We start from the raw sequence: 25,699 nt of genomic DNA on the forward strand, positions 1-25,699 counted from the left end.
GCGGGGCGCCTCGAAGCGCCGCCGTCCCTCGGCGCCTCGGCAACCGGGCAGCGGCCCCGGGAAACGGGCGGCGTCGGCGCGCCTCGTGTACAGGGGAAGCCGCAGATAACGGGGCGCTCCGCGCTTTCCTCCAGCCCCGCCTTCTCAGCGGCGCGGTACTGAGGAGAAGCAGTCGCCCCCGAGGCAAACCCTGTTCGCCCCCATTGCCGCGCGTCCTTTGTCCTCTCCGCGAGAACCACGTTCGGTACGGCTCCGGGCAGCGCCAGAGCCGCCCGTTCCCCGCATCGCCTCTGCGGGGGCCAGAGGGGCCGGCACCGGGGCCTGCACCTCCCGAGCCTGCAGCCCCGCTCCACCTGCCTCTTTCAGGAAACACCGCGTTTGAGAAGCCTTCGTGTCAGAGAGGGTGTGAGTTATCCCACAGCTACTACTACCGCTGTACGCAGACAACGCGTGAGGGAACAGCAGCGAAACGTGGAGCTTTCTGAGCGGGGCAGTGAGCGGTGAGGCACGGAGCCGCTGCTCCTGGTTCACTGGCAGCAGCACGGGATGCACGCCCTGGCCTGGCAGTGGCAGCAGCAGGCCCTGATGCGGAGCCTCCACACACCCCACGGAGCAACGGCAGAGCTCGTGCCAAGCTCAGTGTGCCCGAAATAGCAGCGTCTTCCGCCGGGCGTTGGGAGGGTGTCAGCTTATTATAGATTTTAATTTAAAAATAATAGCGTGAAGGCTTTTCTGATGAGTAATTTCTCTTCCGCTCTAGAAAACGAGTTTTCTCCTGATGTTCTGTGATGGCGCTGCAAACAAACAAACAGAACAAACCTCAAATGCCAAGAATTTAAAAAAAAAAAAAAAATCACTCAACTTTTGGCCTTATTTAAAACCAAGTTAGGAGAACCGATCCTACCAGAGCTCTACCCTGGAGGTCTGCAGTTCTGCCTCTCCAGCCCCAGAGCCGCTTGTTGCAGTGGGTATCAGCCGTACACACTGTCCATCAGCGTGTCAGCGAGGCGAGCAGTCCGTGTTGCACAGGGGAAGAAGCCACCTGCAGGCCTACACCGTGAGCAACCAGCAGAGCACCAGCCTTCACTTGCACGTCTCTCAGCTTCCATCTCATCCTTAAGCATGCACTGCTTCTCCTTTCCCGGCCTCGTGGTGGGTAAGCGTAATGCTACGTGAGCTCACTGTGTGAGCCAAAAACTAGACATGAAATATGGAGAAATATGTATTTTCTGTAATATGTATTTCTGGAATAGAATCATAGAATCATAGAATGGCCTGGGTTGAAAAGGACCTCAAAGATCATCAAGTTTTAACCCCCCTTCTGAGTGCAGGGTTTCTAGCCACTAGACCAGGCTGCCCAGAGCCATGTCCAGCCTGGCCTTGAATGCCTCCAGGGACGGGGCATCCACAACCCCCCTGGGCAACCTGTTCCAGTGTCACCACCTCTGAGTGAAAAACTTCCTCCTAATATCCAGCCTACATCTCCCCTGTCTCAGTTTAAAACCATTCCCCCTTAGGGAATGGTTACCAGTGGGGCAGTTACCAGTGACGCCTTGGGAAGTGTCCGACAGACATCTCCGCAAAGCCAAAGGTGTTATTCTTCCCATATTATCAATTGCTATTTTCTTCAGTAATTCCCAAACATTACAACAAATCTTACTTCTGATCTCCTACCTCCCTGTGCTACCAGCGCGTTCCTTGCTTCTGTCCATGCAACCCCGTGCTTTGCAGAAGCTGTGTGCCTGCACGTGGAAGCACCGCAGTGCTGCTGACCATGGAAGAATCTCATTGGTAAAGTTTAGCTCTCCTGAAGTGTTTTCCAGGACCGAGCCCTCAGACAATGAGTTCTTCCAAGGAATAACCACTTCATCCTTAGGCCATGCAGAGAGCTCGCTGCCGATGCTAAACCGGCAGACAAAGCAACCATTAATTAATGGGGATCTCGGGTGGTTTTTCAGAGGTCCATTTCAAACAGAGCAGCACTTCTGTCAAGTGGAGCCGTTGTTGTGAGGACAGAAAGCACATCTTACAGCTGATGTACCCAGCTCCCCTGCTGCTTGGGGCTTCCCCTTGTAGGTGGGTCAGGGCTGGAGAAAGCAGCCCACAGGTTTTGAGGCACCCCCTGGGGTCTTAAGCAGATGGAAGAGGATTTCAGTTTCTGAGGCTGTCTTTAAAATTCTTTTTGAACTCCCTTTACAGGAGTTAAGAGATCGATGTTTAGGGCCTGAGCTATGCAGCCGATCCCTCCTCCCCACCTTGAAGATCTGCGATGTTACATATTTAAAGAAATAAATACCTCGGTGGTAGGAGACTATTAAAATTTAAAATGGGAAGGAATTTCTAAGTGCAACATCAGAATCATTTGTCAGCTCAAAATAAAAGAAGGATCTGAAATCAGAAGCAGAAAAAAAAATTGTGTCTCAACTTCACATAAATTTGTAATGAAATAATTTAACTCAGAAGTCAGGGGAATTGCTGTTTGATTTCCAGTACTTACATTTCACACTGTCCTTTCAAGATACAGAGGTTATTAAAAATATATCTTTAATGACTCAACTTGAGAGGCTCCTAAAAGACGCTATAAAAAACCACGCAGCTCATTAAATAGGGATTGCATTTGAAAGATGTAAACAGAAGGGACATCTGCACGACCTGCTTCAAGCATTTGCCTCCGTGCCTAAACCCCCACCCCCCATCTCACTCACTCCCTGGGTGCCGTGGGGCAAGGGCTGCTTAGGAGAGCCCACCCCTGTTTTCCTGGCTGGAAAAGTCTGCTGGTGCTTCACCACGAGCATCACCTTGATTGACAAAAGCTGCGTGGTTAGGTGCCCTCCCTACCCTGACGCAGCTCCTGAATTCGGTAGGCAGCGGAATTAACGTGGTGCTATGTGTGTACAGAGGAGCGCCCGCCTTTGTGACTTGTATTCCCAGGCGTGCAAGTAAAATGCAAAAGCACAAGCACCTGTAATACACAGGAACTCTAAATCAAGAAGGTCCCCTCTCTTGGGTTTAACTTACAGGATAGCTTAGCGCAGGCAAAATGGAAAGGGAAAACCAGCTGCAAGCTCAACCTTTCCAGGCAGCTTCCCAAACAAACAAACAATCTACTGCAGTAACTGAAGAGGAGCATGCATTAACTGAAGGTTTTGAGAGATGAGAATCCTCCCTGGCCTGTTTCTGGGATAGAATGCAGGCACTCTGATAATACCAGGCATGGAATGTCACCGCCTCAGGCCATGGAGAAAGGCTCTGGAACCTGTCACCTCTCCTCTGCATTTGCCTAGCGCTGCAGCGATGGGCATCCAGCACCCATCAAGTTGTGTGCACGTGTGGGACACACCTGGTGACAACATGCAATGGGCAAATGAGCTGAATTAAGTGTTTTTAAGGTCTAGTCCTTTAAAAATCAATGGTGTCAGCTGCTGCATTATACATCTTGTTTGTGTCTTTCAATTTGGTTACGATGTTAATCTTCAGAGACTGGTAAATAGGTATTTTCAAGCAGCCTCGTCTCCGCTTCTATGGGATTTAATTATGGCACATTGCAATCTCTATTAGCACGTGGGCTATTCCTCAGTGAGGACTGCTGTCCTCTGGTGATCTCGGTAGGACTGCTGTGAATTAGGTTTCCTGTGGATTTACTGCAATATGGCGTGCAGGGAGCATCCATCATCCTTTGATCTCAGGCCACTGCTCTGCTCGTCCCCATCGGCACCGACTTTGAACAAGATGCAGACAGAAGACCACAAAACAACTTAGGTTCTATAGGACCTACACAATGTGTCTGCTGGGGATGCGTAACGAGTCCATATAGCTCAACAGTGAAGGTATCATTTGGAATCACCTAAGGACCATGTATCGTTATTGTTGGTTAATTAAAAGACTCCTCCTCCTAAGGACTTATTACAGGCTTCATTGGAAGCGTGCAGGCAAAAGGACAGGCTCAGTGCTAATTAAGCTGCTCCTGGCGCTTTGAACCAACATTACTAGGCAATGGAGAGGAAGGGAAGGGAAGTCAGAACAGCTGAGCATCCCACAGACCTCTCAAATATAGGGTTCCCTCCAAGTCCTCTGATGCCATTTGGGATTATCTGCATTCCCTTTTTTTGATTAGAACCGACCCTTTTGGAAGCACAAAGAAAAAAGGATAAATCCCTTGTGAGATGTGCATCTGTATATCCCCGAATGTTAATTATTCAGTCGTTTCTGAGCTATCCAAATGTGGGAATTAATGTTTTTCCCAGAACATGAATTTTGCACAGAACCACTGGAAATGGCGTGCAAAGCCCAATCAAATGGTTACACAATCAAATGGCAGCACTTGCACCATTCTTTGAGGAGACGTAGCAACGAACTATTTGCATAAGCACTCTAAAGGGCTATTTGAATAAATGCAGAGTAACTGGATTGCCAAACCAAGTAAATACCTCAGCACTGCAGTGTGCAGAGCCAGAACGTAAGTCAGCAAGTTCTCTCCCTTTTGTACTTTCACAGATTTCACTTTCAGCTGGGTTGTGCTGCCGCTAAGCAGTGCTCCTGGTGCAGCAGGACGGCACGCCTCCGTGCCCTCAGCCTGCTGCAGAGCCAAGGAGGATGGGCACGAGAATTCACCCCGCAACAAACCCAAGCATTGCCTCCATGAGGACGGACTGAAGTTCTCTAAAAGCTCTTCTACTCCAGCAGTAAGGTTACAATGCTGGACTCATAGCATTACTTTGGACTGATGAGATACTAGCTGCAGGATGTTAACCAAAGGAATGGGTAGTTCAATTAAAGCACATCTGGACATGAACCCGCTCCTTCTAGCGTCCTTCAGCACACAAAACCTCCAGGTTTTATCAGTATATTTAATCCAAAACATAAGCATGGGGTTTGACCTTTCAGAGCCTGAATTTTGGGTCCTGATGAAAAAAAAAATCCTCTCCCCCTATGTTGTTCTTGCTGAAATCAGCAAAACAGCCCAAGAACATATTTCATTAATTTAAAGGAAAAGGACCGTCAGCATTCTCCAGCAATCCACCAAAGGCAGAACTTGCTTCCATCGCTTGGAAGGAGGCCAGCTCCTCACTCTTCTAAGCTATTTAGCATAGCCCAATTCCTCATCCTTCTCCCTCTACAGCAGTTTATTTTTTCCTCTCTCCTTTTCTGTTTTATAATGTAGATTAGATAAGCACGTGGTTGTAGCAACAACAGCTTCTGCCTTGGGGTGGGAGTATGAACAAGACAACCTCTTGAGATCCCACTAACCTCCTTTTCTAACATCTCAAGAGCAATGAGAACTGGATGACATCCGTGATGTTTCACAGGCCTGGAGATTACCAGGTGAATAAGTATGTATTTGTGCTTCAAAAGAAAGAAGCGTCGTGGTGTTGGGGATATGTCTTGGTGCAGAGGATTCTGTGCATTTAAAGGTTGAATTCAAAGAGAGACCCGGATAATATGCTTCAATTCCTTGAATTTCAAGTAATAAAATAGCCTGGTAGGGTCTAATTTGGCAGTTCTTCTGGAGGAAGTGAGGTGCCACCTATTCTGAAACACATTTATCTGACACTGTTATATAAAGGCTGCTATAATTAAAGAGAGTGTGAAGACCTCATTGTCACTTTCTCTCAGTTGAAAGCACCTACAATGAGAGAGGTAACTGGACTACATTTGTAGCTATCCTCTATATTTAACCAGTTGTGAGATTTCTCTTTGCTGCATGCTCTATGGAGATTTGCAAAGAGCTGAGCTGTGGGAAACTCCAAGCCATAGCTGCGGCCTTCCAGAGCATGTTTGATAAAGAAGAGTGGATTATCTCCACCTCCTGAGGCAGGTATGAATATCCTCTCGGGTTTTCATAACTCGAGACAGCCCTGCTCTAATTATGGCTTCCACTGGTGCACAGATACGAGCGAGGCCAGTCTGAAATGACTTGGGAAATACTGCAAGACACAGCCGATGGCATTACCACTGTATTAACGTGGGTGTCCCTCTCAAGAACTCAGGACTTGCAATGAAGAACCTGTGCGGATCCGCAGGCGCCAAGCAGGCACAGCCATCTCCCTCCAGCAACACCCAGCTGTCAGCAGCAAGCAGCATCCACTGGGCCGAAATACTGAGTGCCTTCACAGCACCAACCTGAAATGACAGTGTCTTTATGGCTGGGGTTGTGCTGTGGTTCTCTGTTGGAAGGAAGACACAGGGATTCTGTTTTCGGAGGAGATGCACATTTTTATCTTCCATGCCAAAAAGGACCCGGGCCAGAGGATTAAGCATTTGTTTTGTTTCTTATTTTAAGCTCCTCTTCTCTTCTTATGAATGTTAATCAATCTCCTTAACTGCCATAAGTGCTGATGCTGAGCATTGCTGAATACCACTTTAGCTTGCAACTGATGAAATTATGGGAAACTATCAATAAAAGCCAATTAGTAACCTTATGGGAAGCTGGTGCTGCTTTACCCAAGTACCTGAATTTACCCCTGCGTTCTGGAAAGCCTCATCAGCGCTGAAACACAGCCCTGCATGCCAAAAGAGCAGCAGTTCCCACCTGGGGCTGAGGGAAGGAACAGCCCACTTCTGTGGGAGGCTGCAGGGCAAGAAGGTGTTCACATCCCCCGAGAGACACGCAGCTCAGAAAGCTCCCGGTCACTGCACATTTCCCAAAGGCATTCCAATATTTGCAGTTCTGTCAGTACACGTTCACGTAAATGTGACTGAAATACATTTCCCATAGATCACAAATATCCCGCAATAACTCTTTAGAGAAAACAAAGCTCAGGCTGAGCAGTTGGAGCTGGACAAAGACGGCCCTGCCAGCTAAAAACGAACCACCGGTGTCTGTACAAACATCATTGCACTGGAGAATTTATTTTGTGATTAGAAAAATGGGTAAACCCACAGTTTCTATTTTGCACTTAGGGTAGCTTAGACTAGGGCAAAGGGCGTACAAAAAGGAGTCAGCCAAAGAGCTTTTTAGTCCTAGAGCTAAGGAGCATTTTTGTTGCTCTTGCTAGGAGGTTAAAGGGAAAAATAAGTAAATAAAACCAGGCAAAATGAGAGAACCTTATCTGTACTTTGCTGCTTCTCCTTGGGATTTGACAGGGATGGCTTGATTAGCCTGTTGATTTTACTGCATCTTCTCATGCTTTATAATCCCATTACCATATACTGCAAGACAGCATTCTGAATTTCATGGCAAGGGACTATGGGAAGCTTCAGTTCGTTTCAGCAGATTTCCATGACACCCATCCAAATGGAGAAGCTGATGCAGAAACAACAGATCAATGAACGGGCAGCCGCTCATCCAACCCAACATCTTTAAATATTTAGTCAGGACAGTTGAGAAGCAAGTGGATAAAAGCAAAGATTCAAGGATTTTACTGCGTATTTAAGTAAGAGGAGCTCTTGCCTGTACAGTCTCTGAGAGACCTTTGCTCATCTGCCCGATGAAACGATCAATTTGGGATACTCTCACCATCCTGAAGCAGAACATAAACTCTGTAAGAAGTCCTGAAAATGATGACAGTTCATCATCATCATGGGACTCTCCCCAAACACATAAACCGGTGCAAGAATCCTAAAACATATTCCTAACGTGCTTCATTTTGAGAGACAAAGAGCAGCCACGCAGCCCCTCTTTCTCCTAGCTCACCCTCCTGGGCAGGGTCGATCTGCACAGAGATCCTAGTTTGGTGTGACCAGAGCCCAGGGGTGCCCAGCACCAGCAGAGAAGGCAGACAGAACCCAGGATATGGAGTCATCTGCATGCAGGGTGACAAACACCTGCAGCTCTCCCTTAACCAGTGATAGAACGAGAGGGAATGGCCTCAAGTTGCTCCAGGGGAGGTTCAGGTTGGATGTTAGGAACAATTTCTTCTCCAAAGAGCGGTCAAGCACTGGCACAGGCTGCCCAGAAGTGAGGGGTCATCATCCTGGGGGGTGTACCAGGGCCGTGGGGATGTGGCACTGAGGGACGTGGGCAGTGGGCATGGCGGGGTGGCTGGGGTTGGGGATCTGAGAGGCCTTTTCCAACCTTAATGGTTCTGTGATTCTAATTCCTGTGACACCCCCAAGTGCTCTGCAAGGCAGCAGTGCTGTGCAAGTCCTTGTACAAACCTGAGGCTGCCGGGAGCACTAAAAATACCTTCTGCCTCTTCCTTACAAAAGAGAACAATCGTAATTATAGAAATCCTTGCGGCAGAGCCCATCTTCGTGTTACAGGTATGAAAAGCCCTGTGTGTAAAGGGGGTTGGTGCATGACGAGCTACTAAAATAGAATAGAATCTGTTCCTCAGCTTCCAGGCGAAGATGTTTGAATGCATCTGTAAACCTTTAGCATCCCCAGTTTGCAGCAATGCACCAGTGCACATGGTGTTAAGATGCCAGTCTGAAAGCCTGGGTGTCATTCAGAAGCTTGATCAGACCACGTAATTTCTGATGCTCTGAACATTCATACCCACACTAGTATTTTTCCCATGCCTCTTTCGTGTGGTTGTTAGATACGCATCATCCCTAATCTCTCAAATCCTACAGGCATGCATAAAAAAAGAACAGGATGATTAGTTGATTCCGGCCTTTGACAAGATCCTTACAGAGACTACTTTAAAAATAAGAAAGAAGATTCCTAAATAGATTGCTGAAAATTATGTCCCAGATGTAAAATTGCCTATGAGGCAGGAAACAAGAAAGCAAGAATAAATGGAGAAAGACCAATAGTTAGGGCCTGGTATTTGCTATGGTCCAAAGAAGACCATGACAATAACACAGCTTTCACATGAAACCAAGCCATTTGGGAGTGGGCAGGGAAAAAGTCAGCTTGAATAGCTAAGCTTGACCAATTTACAAGCAGAAAACAGAATATTATAACTGGAAGTGTTGAGAATAACAAATAATGGCAGCTCTGCCATCTCTACCCATAATCACTGCGAGCAATAAAGAAGCAGATCAGAACTGTGTGTTTTCAGAGTTTAATTCAGTATTTGGATGAGGAAGCACGGAAGTAAATGGTTAAAAAAAATTCAAATTGGTAAGAGAAAATACTTATCCAAACTGTAAAAGAAATCCAGAATATTAGAATACATGACAGAGTAAAAAACTCACAGAGCTTATCTTTAAAAAATGGAGTTAGTCATGTATTTGAATACTACAACCACCGCACCACTGTCAGGCATGCTGCTGCAGAGATGAAAAACTCATTTGGCTCCAGTTCAGACTAAGTAAAATTAGGACTGAACCCTCATTATTGCTATAGAACGTTAGACTACAGTAACATTTCAAATGTCTTAGTAGTGAATATTGCTGCCACCTCTTGGTTCAGCAGAAAAGAATAGCAGATTTCTGCCTCGTGTTGTGCAGATGGAGCACCTGAGCAGCTTTCACTCATTGCCCTCCTGGCTCATCCTTGGCCCTGGGAAACCTCTGCTTTTAGAGCAGCTTTCAGGCTCTAGCAGGTATGAGGACAAGCAGATGCTGCTTGTGCTGGCTTTGACTGCCAACTTGTAGGCCAAAGAATTCCACCTGTGCACCACTGCCTTTACCGACACTTGCAATTTTGTGCTAGAAAAATAACTCCTAGCAAGGTAACAGGAGTTCCCAGGAGGGCATTTGCTTTCATCTTGAAGACATGAAGAAAAGGACAGTCCTCAGCCTCCCCCTCCTCCAGGAGCAAGGGCTAACCACCTTTAGCAGCCAAATGCTGCCCACAGCTGCCATGAGGGAGCTCAGCTCAGAGACCCTCATCCTCTGGTTTGTGGAAGAGCTCCTCACACTCAAAGCACCCCGAGCAAAGCTTACTGAAGGAAGCTGCTCCCTTCATACAGCACACACAGCTCACGAGGAAGAATGCCACTCAAGCTTTCTCTGTTTTTCTAATTACTTGAACAAAGAGACAAGATTCAGAGCATTAAAATGGACTTCCATGGAGGAGTACTGCTTTAGGGAAGACTGATTCTCTCCAGAAACATATCGCACACCTCGTGCTCCCCTTTGCGAGGTGTCTTTCCGCTCCCTTCTTCTAACCGCCCACCTGCTCAATGCGTGCCTCAGGCTCCTCACCTTTCAACCACACCTTTGCAACTGATGAGCATTGTAACTCCTACCCACGTTTATAAGCTGCCAAGATCCCTTCAATTAGTTCCCTGCCCTGACACGGAGTGGGACAGTGGCTGGCCAAAGAAGAGGAGGATTTCGAGGTCATTAATGTGATGCTCTTACTGAGACATCGGGTGTGGGATTTACTGCCCACACATGTGGGTTTTACAGACCACCAGCCCAGCCTGGGACGGGATGGAAGCAGGACACTGAGGATGTAATGGTGGCAGGGGAAGTGTAGGGGAAGGGTGTAGTGATCATCCCCCACCAGGACACACAAAGCAAAGATCACTGAGTAATTGCAGAGTGACTGAAACGTTTTAGGTGAAGACACGGCATAGCGCACGGCTGAAGCACCGCATGTTTGCAAGCACAAAGGCAACAAAGGTATCAGGAGAGGGAGCTCAGTCAAAACGTCCCTGCTCCTCCAGCTGGCACACGTGATGCTCCTAGTGTCTCCTCACCTGTCCTCCAGCACAGTGAATCCTCATGAGCTCTCCTCCAGGTACCCAGCTGCTTCCCAGGCCGCCTTGCTGTGCTCCCACTGCAGGCAGACTGCATCCTGCCCCATCCTGCTTCCTTGTCTGGGAGTGCATCACTCACGCCTCTTCTCACTGCTGTGACTTCTTGAATGTAATGAGATGCAACTGCTTTGCAGGAAGCAGCATAATTAAGTATCTAAGTAAAATTCCCTGCAGGGATATGTGGCAACAGCAATATAGCCAGGCAGTACCAACTCCAGAATTGGAAGCGGTCTTTCAAGCAGGTGAGAACGTGCAGCATCTTGTAGTGAGGCACTTCATGCAAGCTCAGTATAGCAACTTACAGACTTAGTCATGGAAAAAATAAAAGACTTTCATGAACCATCCTTAATGTTTGTCATAGTAGCAGGAAGCAAGCATTAAAGATCTTTATCTTTAATAACTCTCAACAAAGATCAACTAGCTGCTTTTGTCAGTGGACTCATTCCTTCCCACACACGTACGCACCCGCGCTCCCCACTGAATCCAAAAGCCTGGAATTCTTCACGCAGTGAAGTCAGGGTTATTCACTTCTATTCACCTTTGGAAGAACCCACCTGAACCTCAGGGTGGGAAGGTGGGTGGCAAGGGCACAGGTGACAAAGGAACAGCAGCGAGCTGAGCGATGCCCTGAACTTGTGACTATCTGACTCAGTAGGTGAAGTGTGATGGGTCTGACACATTCATGAAAACATTTTCTTCAAATACCAAATGTCTTTAGTTCTATGCAGATCCTAAAACAGACACGTGAGTGCCTTTATCTTAAATGAGCAATGGTGCAGGGGTAAAGAAAATATTACTTCTACCTACACTGGTTTTTGCTCTTCCTTTGAGCATTAACAGACATCAGCTCCCAGGAAGTTCTGTCCTGCTCACATCCATAATGCAGACTAACGCATCCATTTTCAGAAACTGAGAAGAACCATTTCCAGATAAAAGCTTTTACTGTAGCAAGAGTCATAGGCACGGCTTGCCAACCACAAACAAATAGCAGACAGCCTAAGGGTGTCCTCAGGTGCCAGTATTACCCTCACAGGTACTGTGCCGTACAGGCAACGCACTTGTAAGCCCCTTGAACACATTTAAGACACAGAATGAGCAATGATAGGCATCGGTGGCACCAGGGAGAGCTCATGTGTGCTGTGCCATCTTGTTTCCAATGAACTAATGCAGCCTTTGGTCTCTGTGGAGTTTGGTGGGAAGCTGTGGTTGCTGCCAGAACGCTCAGCTGCTGGCTTGCTTCTGGCATTGCAGAGCCATGAAATCACCTGGAATGGCCTTATGGAGCAAGGAAGTGGCACCATCGGCTACATGCACCATGGGAAAATAGCTTTATGCTTCACCTGTATCATTCGTTAAGCAAACCTGGGGCAAATCCAAGTACTCCAAAAGCCTCTTTGCAAGAGGAGCGCCGTGTGGCTTCAGCTTGGTTCTACAGCACCAACAAAGCAACTTCCACACCTGTGTTCCAGGCAGAGCGAACACACACCGAGCTTCAATTTCAGGTATCAAGTGCTGGAGACATGGTGCAAAAGCAAATTTTTAAAGGCTTCATGGATTGTACTCTCATAACTACATTTCAACCTCATAGAACAACTTCTGGGCATCCAGTGCCACAAACAGCGCTGCACACAGAGCCTCCCTCTGTACTGCTGCAAATGCACTGCCAAGCGAAGTAATTGGAGGACGTGAAAGACAGAAAACACTCCTGTTCCACTTCACTAATCACAAACAGAGAGAGACACAGAAATCCACAAGCATGCACCCGTTCAGTTCATCTTTTTTAGTCATCAGTGCAGTCACATCCTTCCCATTCTCCTACAGCTCGAATAATTAATTTCTTCCCCATCTGCTTCAAAGCACTGGCTGCTTCTGCTGCACTCAGCCTGGATCCTTCAACTCCCGGTGCTCCCACAGCCTCCGAGCTGACACTGCAGGGGATCCTCCAGTGCCACCCATCACACAGCCCAAGTTTCCTGGCCCCAGGGATGCTGCAGGAGCCACAGGAGGCAGTGCAGACAGCAGAACAGCTCTGCCTTCAGCATGCCCCCTAAACAGGCCGCCCGCTGACCTGGGAATTCTGCAGCACCAGCCCCTGCCCTCCCTCACCAACTGCTGTTAGTCAGCAATAGAAATACACAGCACGCCGCACGCAGAGCAGAAGGTTGGACGCACAGTGTTGGGACACGACAGCAGCTAAAAAGGGACGTGCCTCCATTTTAAGGATTCCTCTGCCAAAATGTATAGCGTGCATCGGTTAATAAGGGACAAAACCCCATCTTCCTTCTGCTACGCGGCCTTATGCTGCTATTTTGGATGTGGGTTACCATGGTAATCGGCAGAACCCAGAATGAATTTGTGTCGTCATAATTGCTGCAGTTTTGGGCACACAGCTCCATACTACCTTACTATTTCTTGCAGGTATACGCCGTGACTGGAGCTTCCACGAACCTCAGGATTTAATGAACGAGCCACCACCAAATACAACAAGTTAAAGCAATTATTTAGAACAACAGCACCTTAATTCCACAGGCACGTAGGAGTGATTACTGGTGTTTTCCCAACTCAAAACTATCCCATCTGTACAGCATCTCCCCAGTTCCTACGTGCTCCCTATGCCCAGGAACAGGACACACAGAGATGACATCCCCACAGCTGCACCAAGGGGTGCTGCAGTGCTGCCCTGACACGGCCGGAAGGCACAGGGCAACGGGGATCACAGATGGCCAGGCACATAAGCTTATATTGAAGGGACTGGGTGCCTACAGAAACGCACTGCTGAACTGCAGCAATGTTATTCTGAGCCTTCAAGGCCATGATGTGACCCAACACCATAGGGGCACTGAATTTTGTACTTAATTAGAAATCTATAAGGTCATCATGCAGAAGACCTCAGGAGACCTTCTCTGCTAGCTTCCATGTGTGCTGCAGCATGCTTGGATTAAAAACAATAATAACAACAAAAATTAGGACATAACATAAAAACCAAAACAACCAACTCCACAATCCTGATCTGGAGCGCACAGCTAAACATCGGAGTGCAGCACGCCGTGAACAACCTCCTTTTCCCAGTTAAAGACCTCTTGGTGCAGCACACGGCCAGCTGGGCCCACTGCCTGCTGTGGAAGTTGCACTTCCAGCTCTGCATTTTTGTTTTGTTTGCTTGCTTGTTTCATTTCTCACTATTTTGTATTGCCAAAACAGCAGAAACAGGCTCATTTCCATCAGCAAATCTGGTTTCCTTTACCAGTTTTCTCTCTCTCTTTTTTTTTTTTTTAAATAATTTAATCTAGCCAAGAGTTTATAGTTTTAAAAATCTGGTTTTAATTTACATAACCCCAGATCTCAGTAATGACACTGTACCTCGCAGATCCCCACCGCTCTGCCCAGCAGACAGCTGTGTATCCGGGCACATCAGCAGAACACAGTGCCAGGAGCAAAACAACTTCTGCATTTGCACTCTTTCCTTTTATGAGCTCCATATCCAGAGGTTTAATGGTAAATTACACGTGCATTTGTGGTCTGATTGCATGTACTTTCCTTCTTCTGAAAGCATGAGGTGCAATTCCACTCCTCTGCACTCAGGACAAATATTTTCCACCCCCAGGGACGGTGCACCCCCCACTCCCTGGGCAGCTGTGCCAGTGCCCGGCCGCTCTGTGGAGAAGGAACGCTTCCTAATTCCAGTCCTCCCCTGGCACGATGTGAGGCCACTTTCCCCTCCTCCTTTTCAGCTGATCTCAAAGTGCTTTGAATAGGATGGGGAACGCTGAATTGAAGAAGTTAGCAAGCGCTTTGTAATTTTTGAATTTTCACTTTGTCAGGTGCATTCCACAAACATGAATTCCAAGCAAGAGCAAGGACTTGAACTCTTTTTAAGACCAATTAAACCGGGCTGGCGATGCTCGGCCCTGAGCCAGGACCCTTCTTGCAGGCCTTACCCAGGCCCTCAATTTACAGGCCCCGTGCAAACCCTGCGCCCGCGGAGCGCGGTGCTGCGGCGGGGCTCGGGGGAACAGCGCCACCGTGCGGCTCCTGCCCGCACTGCAGCGCTTCCAGCGCCCAGCTCCAACCCGCTGGAAAAGCAGTTCCGCGTGACCTTGTGTGAGATTACGAAGTGAGAATAATGTGTAATTAGTGACAAAACACCTTTCGGTAAATCTTGAGGAGCTTTTTAGCGGTGCAGGAAAGCCTGGCCCATCACCTTTTAAGTGGTGACCAGTACAGTGACCCCGAGCCGCTCCATTCACGCATCCCTATCAAAAACCACGCTCACCAGAAGGGTCTGCCTAGAACACTGAGGAAGAAATCTGTGAAAAAAAAGTTTTAAAGTGTAGGAAGGATAATAATTTGTGGCCTTCTATAGAAATTAATAGTCAGCTCAGCAGCCTACAAGCCTCCTCCAAAACACTACACCTATTTTTCCAGGATCGGATACTTAATTCCCATGGAATTAAATGACATTTATCTTTCAGTGTACCTGGACTGCACGCCTGGCAGGTCTGCACAGAGGTGTTTGGAAACCCTGTGGGTATATGAAGGTCTATGAAAGAGATTCCAGAAGGCTTAATTGATAGCCCCGAGCTTCCATGAGATTGCTTAATGTGAGCGTCAGGCCTAGGGGAGACAGCTTCCAAGGGCACAAACAAAGCAGCGTGTGCCTCAACACACTCCAGAATAAAGCAGCACTGAGGGAGAGATGGGGGAGCAGAAGGCTGACAGAGCAGTGGCAGCACACTGCTGTGCCTAACGAGGGAAACGCAGCCCTTGGGGCCTGAGCAGAACCAAAATAAACCCAGACAACAACAGAAGAGCACGGAGTGGCCATCGGGGAGATGCGGCATGACCTTGCCGCGGGCGCTGCTGAGCTCACCGCTGGATCCGCCATCTTCTATTACCCATCTTCTGTTACTTCTATTATCTGGGGACAGATGCCAAGAACTGGAAAGAATACAGAAATGAAGTCCAGCAATCATCTGAGTTCCGATGACACGTCCTGACAAGAGGGAGATAAAGCAGCCTGCATCGTGTATCAGGAAACGGCTCTGCGCTGTAACGCTGCTGCCCCTTGGCAGCAAACTACCCCAAAAGAGCACTGCTCTCACTGCCCACCAAAGTGGTGCGTTATCCATCCGCGTGGAGCCCTTAAAGACCAAGCCACAAGATCCAGCGCTATTTTTAGCATACCAATTAGCAACACAAGGCCTCATCAGCCTGGTGCTACCTAGCAGGGCAGGCTGTACAAAAACTCCATCTTCTCACTGCAACACTGAGGAAATGCGAACGGTCAGCTGCTGTCGTACATCGTTCCCCATGGGCCATTCGTATTTCATTTTCCTGTTGTAATCCAAATTGTTTTTGGTGCCGTTCCCACAAGTGGTTTTTCTTCATTTAGCAAAATGGAGACGCGCAGGGGCAGCAAACTTCAATTTTACTGACAACGGCAGACGGGGGAAATACTCTGTTATTAGCTGATGTGGTCCTGCTTGCTTTGTGCATGGAAGAACACCGCTGATTTCAGCAGGGGCAGGACAGAGGCAGAGGAGATTCAGACCCAAATATGCAGTCACCATTCGCTTGAAGTCAAAGGAAAAGAAATAATTGTGCTCCAAAAATAACACGGAACAGAAAAGAAAACCCAAACCCTCGAGAAGCCATACATGAGATCCACTGTCTATATGTAAGTTCTAGGGACACGGGGAGAGGACGACACACAGATGAAGCTGCAGCTTCATAGGCACACAGTTATCACGTGCAGCCTTACTACAGCAGCCTGAGAGCGCTCCAGAGATCTCCAGAGCAAGACGTGAGCTCTCGCGTGGGAGTGCTCCGGCAGAGGAGGTAAATGCAGGAGCCCCTTCTCAAAACAGGGTCTTGGGAGAACAGGTCTGCTGTGAGGAAAGCCAGGGAACATCCGGAGCTGCGTGTTCAGCCCAAGTGTACAGATGAGCTAAAAATAAAGGTGGGGCCAAAGGGAGACAAGTTTGAGTCAATGTATGTACTGTAGGAATTTAGGGCATGATTCATTAGCCAAAAAAATCCCAACACCCTCTGCAGCTATTTTCAAGGAGGTACATGCATAATTGATGCGGAACAAGAGTGGGCTGCAATTTCCCCCACGCTGCTTCTGCATAAATTACACTGGCTTGTAATTCATCACACTTCTGTTTCTCCCGCATGTAAGCGGTAACCTCTCATTTAACGATCATGGAAAACAGGATCATCTGCAAAACAGGAGCAAAGTATTTACAGGTGAAGCAGCCGCGGGTCCGACACACGCTTGTGGTCCAAGACCTGAGAAAATATTGCCTCAGAAAGGCAATATTTTCCAGTAGGAGGATCATTATGTGGTGACCTTTCCCTCTTACTACGTTTTTGATAACCACAGCTGACGACAGAAGCTAGAAGTGCTTCTGAACCAGCAGCACTGAGCTCAGGGAGGACCCAAAGCAGGAGATTACGCAGAAGTTTAAGTGCCAGGTGATTTGTCATGGAGGGATGTAAGAGGCTCAGTTACTTGTTCATGCTCTAAAGTGGAAAAATCCTTAAGGACATGAAATGAATAAATAAGACCCCTCGGCTTCTGAGCAGGATATCTGGTCACGTGGCTTCTGACCACGTGAATCCGACGGGCAGAAGAAACACGCCGATGTGAACAGGTCCTGCTCCAGCAGCTGGGGCTCCAGGAGGAGAAGGGAAGAACAGGAGCTGCAGGCAGCGCTGCACTTGTTCAGCAAGAAGCCGTGCCGTGGATAGACACTGAAAAGCAACGCGAAGCTTGCACAGAGATATCTATCCACCAGGGACACCAGTAACACATTTGTACCTCCGTGCCTGACAAAGGAGGACAAGGCGTTAGGAACAGACCAGGACAGGAGCAGGTAAGGATGGAGGGGATGGATGCCAACATAATGGATATTTCAGCATCAATCACGAGAAGCGAGTTCATTATAAAGACGCTAAGAAGGAAGGCTCGGGCGTTCAGTCAAACAGATGGGTGTGCTCTGCTCAGCAATGCTTACATCATTTATTTTTTTAAATGCATTGTTGGGCTCTGACAATCGCGTTTGACAGCAAATGCCATCTACCTCCTGACTACTGGATAAGGCGAAGAATAAAGCACCCTTTTCCAGTGAGTGTCCCCTCCTGTATCAGAGCTTGAGATCGGTTTTTAGGGGCTCAACAGTAAGAGTAATATCTCACGTTCTTGCTGGAAAAAAAAAAAGGGGCAAGCTCAGCAATCAAGGAACAGGTGCCTCTGTCCTTCACCCCCCTCTTCACCTTCATTTCACGTTGTGCACATCACCATCTGCTGAAGAGGAATCGCATCCTTGGCTTCATGGTGACCTTCGTTCAAGAGTCTGTATGGAATGACTCACGCAAACCCTCAATGCTGCAGAGCAGCAGCACGTGTCTGGGGACGTCGCTCCCTAAGAAAATTACTCAGGGTAGTTTTACCTTGAACTACTGACACAAGACAAGGCAAAAAGCCTAAAGCAAAATGCAATGAGCAGAAATCCATGTTCTTCTCAGATGAAGGTGGTCAAAGCAACAGCTTCAGAAGCATGACCAAGATGGCACATGGCCCAAAAGGAATGAGTGTGGCATTTTGGTCATCCCACGCGTACGTCACAGGAATCTGGATCAGCATCTGACAAGGTAGGCATGCAGCAAAGGATTATTTCCAGCAAGGCTTTCAGGATGAGCAAACGTTGCTTTGCTTTCTGGAGGTCTGATCACTGAGCAACCTCATCATTACCACGGAGAAAACAGGACTGTGTGAGCTGAAGTCAAGATGTTGGGGAAAATCTCACTGCTTTGCAGGAGTCTCACAAACTACATCCCAGATCTGGAGAAATACCTTGAAGAAACATAGAGATGTTTAAGATCTCCATAGAGGGCCCCTAAGAAGGCCATCACGTGGTTGTGGGGCAACACGTTGCTCTGGCTTTGCTGCTGCCTCCTTTTTGCCAGGATTTCTACCAATTCTGTCCCTAACCCTGCAGAGAGAAGGAAATGGAAAGGAGACAAATCCAGAGGAACCGCTGCAGTACCAGCGAGCATGGCCAAGGCACATCCTACTGCCAACAGTCCCCCGAAGGAAAGAGGGGAAGCAGATTTTTCTATCAGTGAAGATGAATAAAGTTGTAGAAGGCAAAATTTGTGTAAAAGTTACCCATTCTGGCAAGTCCACCCAGCCCATGTTCTTCCTCCAGCCCCTGCTCTCCCACCTCCTCTCTGCCTTCTAACCCCATCTCACTCCTTGCATTTCCAGCACAGCGTTCACCTCTCATGGAAGTAGGTTAGATTTGGAAGCCCTCGATGCCCTCCCTGCCCCCCCAGCCTGCAGGAAGCTGTGGGGATGGGCCTCATTGCCTCCAGCATCTCGCTGCCACATCTTTCCTCTGGCTCACCCAGAGGACCAAAACCAAAATGAGAATATAATATTTAAGCCATAACTACCAAGAGGTACTCTGAAGATTAACGACCGGCTGGAAGCTTAATGCATCTTGGGCCATTAACCCTAACTGGTCATTAAGCCCTATGAAATGTCTTGTGCTGAGGTCATTTTTATCATTTTAAGATGAATAAAAGAGGGGGAAAAAAAACCCACACAACATCCACTTATGGAACTTCTCCTAATGGGAATCTCAGCCTGAATTGCTAGGAACAGATCACCCAAGGAACAAACACCTCTCCAGGCACAAGGATCTTATCATAAGAACTGGGCTTGGACTGTGTGCCCTTTCAGTTCCCCACCTCTTTCCTATTTAAGAGGAAACCAGCCCTTTTGTGGCTCAGTGCTGTGCCCTTGGCTGTTCACAGGGACAAGACGGGAGGTGGTGGTGGCCCTTCCATTGCTTGCCAGGCCATGCCACCCTACTGAGACAACTGCTCTTCAGGAGCTATGAAACTTCCAGCCATGATGTTCCAGGTACGTAGGGTCTTTGTTATAAAAGGTTCCAAAAGTACTTCACAAGAACTGGTGTAGAACACATATGGACAATGTGTATTGTCATCGTGGGGGTCTGATACGGGACAAAATACCACTGAACCCGTAAGGTAAGAAGAGTTCACAAGACCAATGCATTCCCACCCAAAGGATGGTGTGAGAGCACCTGCTGGTGGAGGGTGAAGGGAACAAGGCCAACGGAGCACACAAAGCACAGAAGTACTGTACAGAAGTAGAGCCATTAGGGTGTAAGCTTAAGGCCACACAGGAGCCCCCAAAGATGTGTGAAATGCTTACAACACTCAAGAGCTAAAGTACAAGCAAAATGAGCAAAACTAGTGGGAAGTCACTGGTTAGGAGCTACCAGATTATTCCAATAAAGGAATATCTTGCTTTTCAAAGAAACAAGGTGTTTTCAAAAATTCTGACTTATTAGTATTGTATAACATTATTTGAATCGGGACTTAAAATTTTGCAAGGGATATAAAAATATATCAAGTGTATTAGCCTAAAGAAATAGGGAGACATGGGAGAGTGTCTGCTGTCAGTAAGCATAAACAGAACAGCGATACATTACAGAAGTGCTGATATCATCAATCCAAAGACTTGCAATCATAAAAATACAGTTAACAGAGAGTACAGGTGAAACAAGTGAAGATTACAGCTGGAATATTGCTTATTCCCGTGCATGAGAATGTGCTGCAAGCTGGAGACGCAAAGTTGCCAGAATTCAGTACTCAGAAGTGAGTCTGACTGACATTTAAATCTCTTACACAGGGTAAAAAAAAAATGATTTTCCCAGAAGCAGCGTTGCCCATTATAAAAAGCATCCAGGAAAGCCTCTAGAGAAGGTGAGTTATTGAGAGGGCGTGCGGTTGGAATGGAATGGATCTATGAAGGTGTATTTTTACCCTGGTACCCCAAAGTGTTTCCCAAGTTGCAGCCCAGATGTGATGCAGGCACACGGTGCAACGTTCCAGAGAGCAGAACCCACTCCTATGGCTGCCAAGAGGCACGCTGTTATTCCCAGTCACCCTCTGGACATCTTTCCTCAAACGTCGAGCTCCCTTGCATCCACCAGCCCAAAGCCATCAGGAAGCGATGTGCCAGCAGGCAAATGTGATGACACCACTCTCCAAGGAGATGGTGTGAGCACCTGAAGAAGCTCCTGCCCAAACCCACGCGTCACGAATTGTGCCAGAGATCTTCTTCCCCGTTTCTGGAGAGCAGAAATCTGAAGATTCCATACGTCAGGCTCTCCCCGAAGCCAAGAGAAAAGAGCTAAGGAGCTATTTATCCAACTCTGCAGGTCACCCAGGGCCTAATAATTTTAGGGAAAAGCTATTTCTGTCTCTACCACATGCTTTGCAGAGCAACGGAACATATTTTACCAAATGCAGGTTCGGAGTCCCATGTAATCATCTCTGCTTCCTCCACATTCAGCACAGACAATCACACCGAGATTGCACTGCACGCAAGGCATCGGTGTCCATAGAAACCGCATGGCAGCAAACGCAGCCGGAGCCTCGGCGCGGCGGTAGCTCCCCGGACGCGTTCAAATGGCTCCAGCTCTCCTCGTTACGCTGCAGTCACACGGCCGGGGTCCCGCACGTGCTGTCCCTGCACAGCAGATGGGTCGGCAGCAAAACGCAGCAGCCAGGCCGCGGTGGGGTTAGGGAGAGCCGGGGTGGGCACGGTGCCGCCGGCAGGGTCTTGGCATCACTTGGTTTGAGCGCTGACCTGTTGAACACGGCGCGTTTGGTGCTAGGGGAGCACCCCGAGCGCTGCTGGGACAGGGGGAGGACTGCACCGCACCATAAAGAGAATTCACGTTATGGGTCACGCTAGGAAAAGGCATCTCAACAAACACCCACGCCACACAGAGAGACGGGTAACTCCAAGATACAGGAAATTTTGGATGAGAAACAGCCAAATCCTATTTTTTATTCATACCTACGCTGCCTCTGCTATTAATATCGGGCTCCTCTTGCGTGACTCGAGGCTATTTTAAAAACGAAACCTTGTTACCATGGAGACAATAAGCCGGTCAGCACATCTGCTGCGGAACGGGATATCACATTCTTTAAGTGAGAATTTTAAAGGCTCAGGCTGCCACGAATCCGCACCCGGCGGCTGATCCGGGGCTCAGAACACCAGCAGACAGTGAGGATAATTCGGGGATCCTTATTTATTATTTCTTTAAATGCCACGCAATCAGGATCCTCATTTGCTTGCAAACAACGGCAACAAAAAAAACCTTTTCCCTTTTCCAGCGGAACGCGACGCGGGAACATAATTTGAGATTCAATTAGCGCATGAAGAAACATTCAATTAAGCTTCCCGGTGACACGGAGCCGACGCTGCTACGCTCACGTTCCAGAAGCAGCAGTGAGCCTCGCAGGCACAGCGAAGGAGAGGAGCCACGCTGCCTGTTCTTCTCTTCCCACCGCAGCAAGAAAACCCATTCATGTTCCCTTCTACTGCTGCTTACGATGCTCATCCCCCCACCCACCTCCTCATCCTCATGCAGGGCACAGCCCACCCAAGGCTTTGGTTGAGATTTTGGGGTGCCAGGGATCGATGCAGCAGTCATAAAGGACAGCGCAAGGCAGATGTGGGTGCCTACAGGAATGGAGGACGCGCTCCATCAGCCTCTCAAAGCACCCAAGGCAAGTCCAGGAAAGCTTTCATCTGCACATCCCACGACCGAGAGGTAAGCCGTGCTGGCAGCACCTGGTGGGACACAAGGCAGGACACGGCTGTCACCTGGAAGTCACCAGCACCAGCCAGCGTGGGGTCGGGAGCTGCCCAGATACAACGCAGAAACCCAGCCCTCCAGCCCAGAGACACCAGCAGCGCTAACAGAGCCTGATTTCGTCTGACAGCCTTCATCATGTCAGCATTTCTCGTAACAGCAGCCTTTGCTGTTTGTCTCACCAAGGTCACCGCAGATGTCCCCTCCCACAGTCCAGCCTGCCCACCCGCTGGCTGGTCTCTCCCAGCCGACAGGAGAAGCCTGCAGGAAAGCTCCAGCCCACAGCACGGCTCTGCTGGCTCCGATCGTGCCAGGGATGCCCATGGGCTCCTGAGGGTGGGAACATCCTCAACAGTGCCCTCCAACCACAGGCCATCTCCACAAGAAGTGTGTAGATGCAGCAGTGAGGGACGTGGTTTGGCGGGCATGGTGGCCATGGGTTGATGGTTGGACTTTATGGTCCTCGAGGTCTTTTCCAACCTTAGTGATTCTATGATTCCAAGTTATCCCTTCCATTGGAAATGGAGCACAGCCTGCGATGACGTCAGTGGAGAATGCTCACCAACATCTCCAAAGTTCACAGCGCTTTCCTACACTTACTCCATGGTGCTCCACGCAAGAGAAGGCCCCAATCCAGCCTCCAAGTCAAATGGATATTGGCATGCTAGAACAAGGCGCTCCGCAGAAATTTATTTCAGTTCAAGAGTGACTTATGATGGTTTTCCCTCTCTGCAAGCCTACAGGTTTAGGGTAAGCCAAAGCCAAAGCATGGCTTAACCCAAAAGATGCAACTGTTGTACGAGTTAACTACGCTGATTTAAGAACAAAGGTGAGTTACAGCAACGCCGCGCTGCCATCAAGGCTGGCATTCTTTGGGGAAAGGGCTGAATCTTTTATTCACCTGTCAAACGCCCTAACGGCTGCTAAATGCCGTGCAGAGAAAATAACGATCCAGCCCTCTGTCTAAGGAATAATCATATTCTGCAGCAAGTTATATTTTAGAAATTAATGACTCATCACAGAATTGAGCTCATCCTGTAAGTGACTGACATTCTAACCCGCTCCTTTGCAGATATACCTTTTATCACCCTCATCAGCGCTTGCTTTGGAGGAACGCGTGGTTCGTTGCACATCTGGCTGGCTTGGACAACAGCGCTCGGTGCCACCCGCTTCTGCTCTCAGAAAGCCTGCGCTACAGACGAGCAACAACTCGAGCTCACCAACCAAAGGCTCATCTCGTCCTGAGGAAGACGTTTGTAAGGTGAGAGTTGCAGAACTGAAGGAAAAAATCAGACGTGTACATAAAAAAAAGTTAAAGGTCACGACACCTCCCTACGCACGTCACTCATCAGCGAGCACCAAAATGTGATTCCTCTTTCCTGGGAACGGGAATGAGATTTTTCTGGGCAAGAGCACCCAGTGCAACTGCCCTCCCACCTGGCTGGCAGATAGCATCCACTACAGAGCTCAAACTTGCTCTTCAGGCCACACATCGCCCTTGCACACAGCTGAGATGGTGTTTCCTTTTCCTCTCAGTCCTGCAGGTGAAGCAGCAAGCACAGCCGCTGCCAGAGGTGCAGCACCAGGTGTAACTCGCTCTGAAAAGAAAACTGACTGCAACTCCAACTGTCTTTATCAGCAAAAAGCCTTCCAGGAACAAACTGTATTTCTGAATGCCATTTTGGGTGAAGTTAAATGTGCTGGAAGTGGACAAGGACACTCCACTTGAAGACTCTGGCAAAAGCTGAGAAGAATTTCTAAGTGCTACGAGACATTCAAGAAGACTTCAGTACCAGGCCCTGTATTCAGGTGCACATGACCCCGTGTTTCACTTCAAGCATGTAAATCACCAAAACATTTGCAAATAGAGGCAATTGGACACACAAGCAGGCAGCAAGAGCCCTGCAGAACCTGATCAGACCGCAAGGTTTGCAGCCAGACTTCAGCATTGGTTGCATCTCTGAGAGCCGAGCTATTCAAAGCAGACACCTCTCCATCCCAGAGGGAACCCACCCACCCTCCCACCTTTCAGCTGACGAGACTCAATCCAACAAAATCTCTACAAAGGATGGTGGACGGAGCAGGGACACTGGGGGAGAAGACACAGGTGAGCATTTTGTGCCCCAGGGCAGAGCAGCCCCCCGAGCAGGGCTGCATTTAGGGCAGCGGGGAGGGAGGGGATGGGAGCTCTCATTCTCCTGCAGAGCCCTTATCTGCGACTGTCAAAGTCTCTGCTTCAGACACTGGCTATCCCTGGGGACTCCTAGTCCAGTAACACAGATAGAGCCATTTACCACGAGCTTTTTCCTCCACAGATTGCATTAACGACTCCTGGTGCGCACATCTGCCGAGAAACGGGGCAGCCTCTGCCCTGCACCGCAGCCGAGACCAAGGCAGCACCCACTGGGCCCTTCCCTTGGGCAAGAAGCGGAGCTGTAACATTACCTTTGTGCTGCGGCTGTTGGCGCTTACCTTAACTTGACCCAACAAAATAAATCCCATTTGAAAATCGAAGGCAATAAGAGATTAAGTCACCAGAAGTCAAACCAACCAGCAAACAAACTGCATTACGAGTCACGCTGTGTCAAAATAAGAGGTGGAAACGAAATCTTCTGGAGGAAAAAAAACCAAACCCAATGAATTATTATTCCAGCATCTGCAAAATTATAAGCATGTGTTTTCAGCTGGCCTACTTATTCCCTTACTCCACCACGCTGATAATTGACTTCTGTCCCTTAAGGGCTTCTGAAACACGACCGAGCAGCAGCAGCGCGGCTGTAAGAGGAGCGGTGTTGCACGGCCTGGCCCAGGCCCCACGGAGCAGCCCCAGTGCTGGACCAATGCCCCACAGCTTCCCACGGAGCAGCACTGGAGCTGATGCTCAGCGCTGGCACCTCGTAACCTCCACGTTTACCCCATGGATCCTGATGCAGCGTGGCCCTGGAGCTGGCCCCAAGCGTGATGCTGCCCAGAGCCGCTCAATTACAGGCACCATCAGATTTCCACACTTACTGTACTGTCCTCCAATCCGAAAAGGTGTTTTCTCTCCTCCTTCAGGAGAGGCATCCTACATGCATCACATGTGATCTTGCTTCTGAGCCCCTCAGCTCTGCTGCTGCTGGCACATGCACAGCTCAAAGTGACGCCCGTGCCCTCGCCACTCGGTGCTGACACCAGTGCCCACTCACAAGCCTGTCCGTGCATTACCCTCCTGCTAAATTAAATTAAACCGATGGATGAACTTAGAACTAAAATTAAATGCAACGTAGAAGAAAAATTGGTAAAGAGTTCAAGTCTGGGGGACTCGTGCACCTGCGCCCTTATGGAAAAGGAAGGGAATAACAAAACTTCCCTCGGTGCTGGGAAAACTAAGTCACAATTCGTAACACACGCCAGACC

General features: G+C 48.6%; 1 protein-coding gene and 1 long non-coding RNA gene across 14 annotated transcripts in view; one reads left to right on the forward strand and one right to left on the reverse strand.

Moving 5' to 3' along the window:
- The window catches only part of LOC110399252, a 25,132-nt gene extending 842 nt beyond the window's left edge, over positions 1-24,290 (forward strand). The window contains exons 1-6 of one of the 7 annotated variants that reach the window (XR_002439048.1): positions 23-244; positions 367-500; positions 761-1,156; positions 1,518-1,591; positions 1,691-1,791; positions 2,200-4,486. This is a non-coding gene — a long non-coding RNA (uncharacterized LOC110399252). The other 6 variants (XR_002439046.1, XR_002439050.1, XR_002439049.1 and 3 more) reach the window with 6 other exon arrangements.
- CACNB4 (calcium voltage-gated channel auxiliary subunit beta 4) overlaps positions 1-25,699 on the reverse strand; it is a 78,080-nt gene that overhangs the window by 50,746 nt on the left and 1,635 nt on the right. The gene's annotated exons all lie outside the window — the stretch shown is intronic.

This window comes from Numida meleagris, chromosome 5, assembly GCF_002078875.1.
Source record: "Numida meleagris isolate 19003 breed g44 Domestic line chromosome 5, NumMel1.0, whole genome shotgun sequence".
Classification (NCBI taxonomy): Eukaryota; Metazoa; Chordata; class Aves; order Galliformes; family Numididae; genus Numida; species Numida meleagris.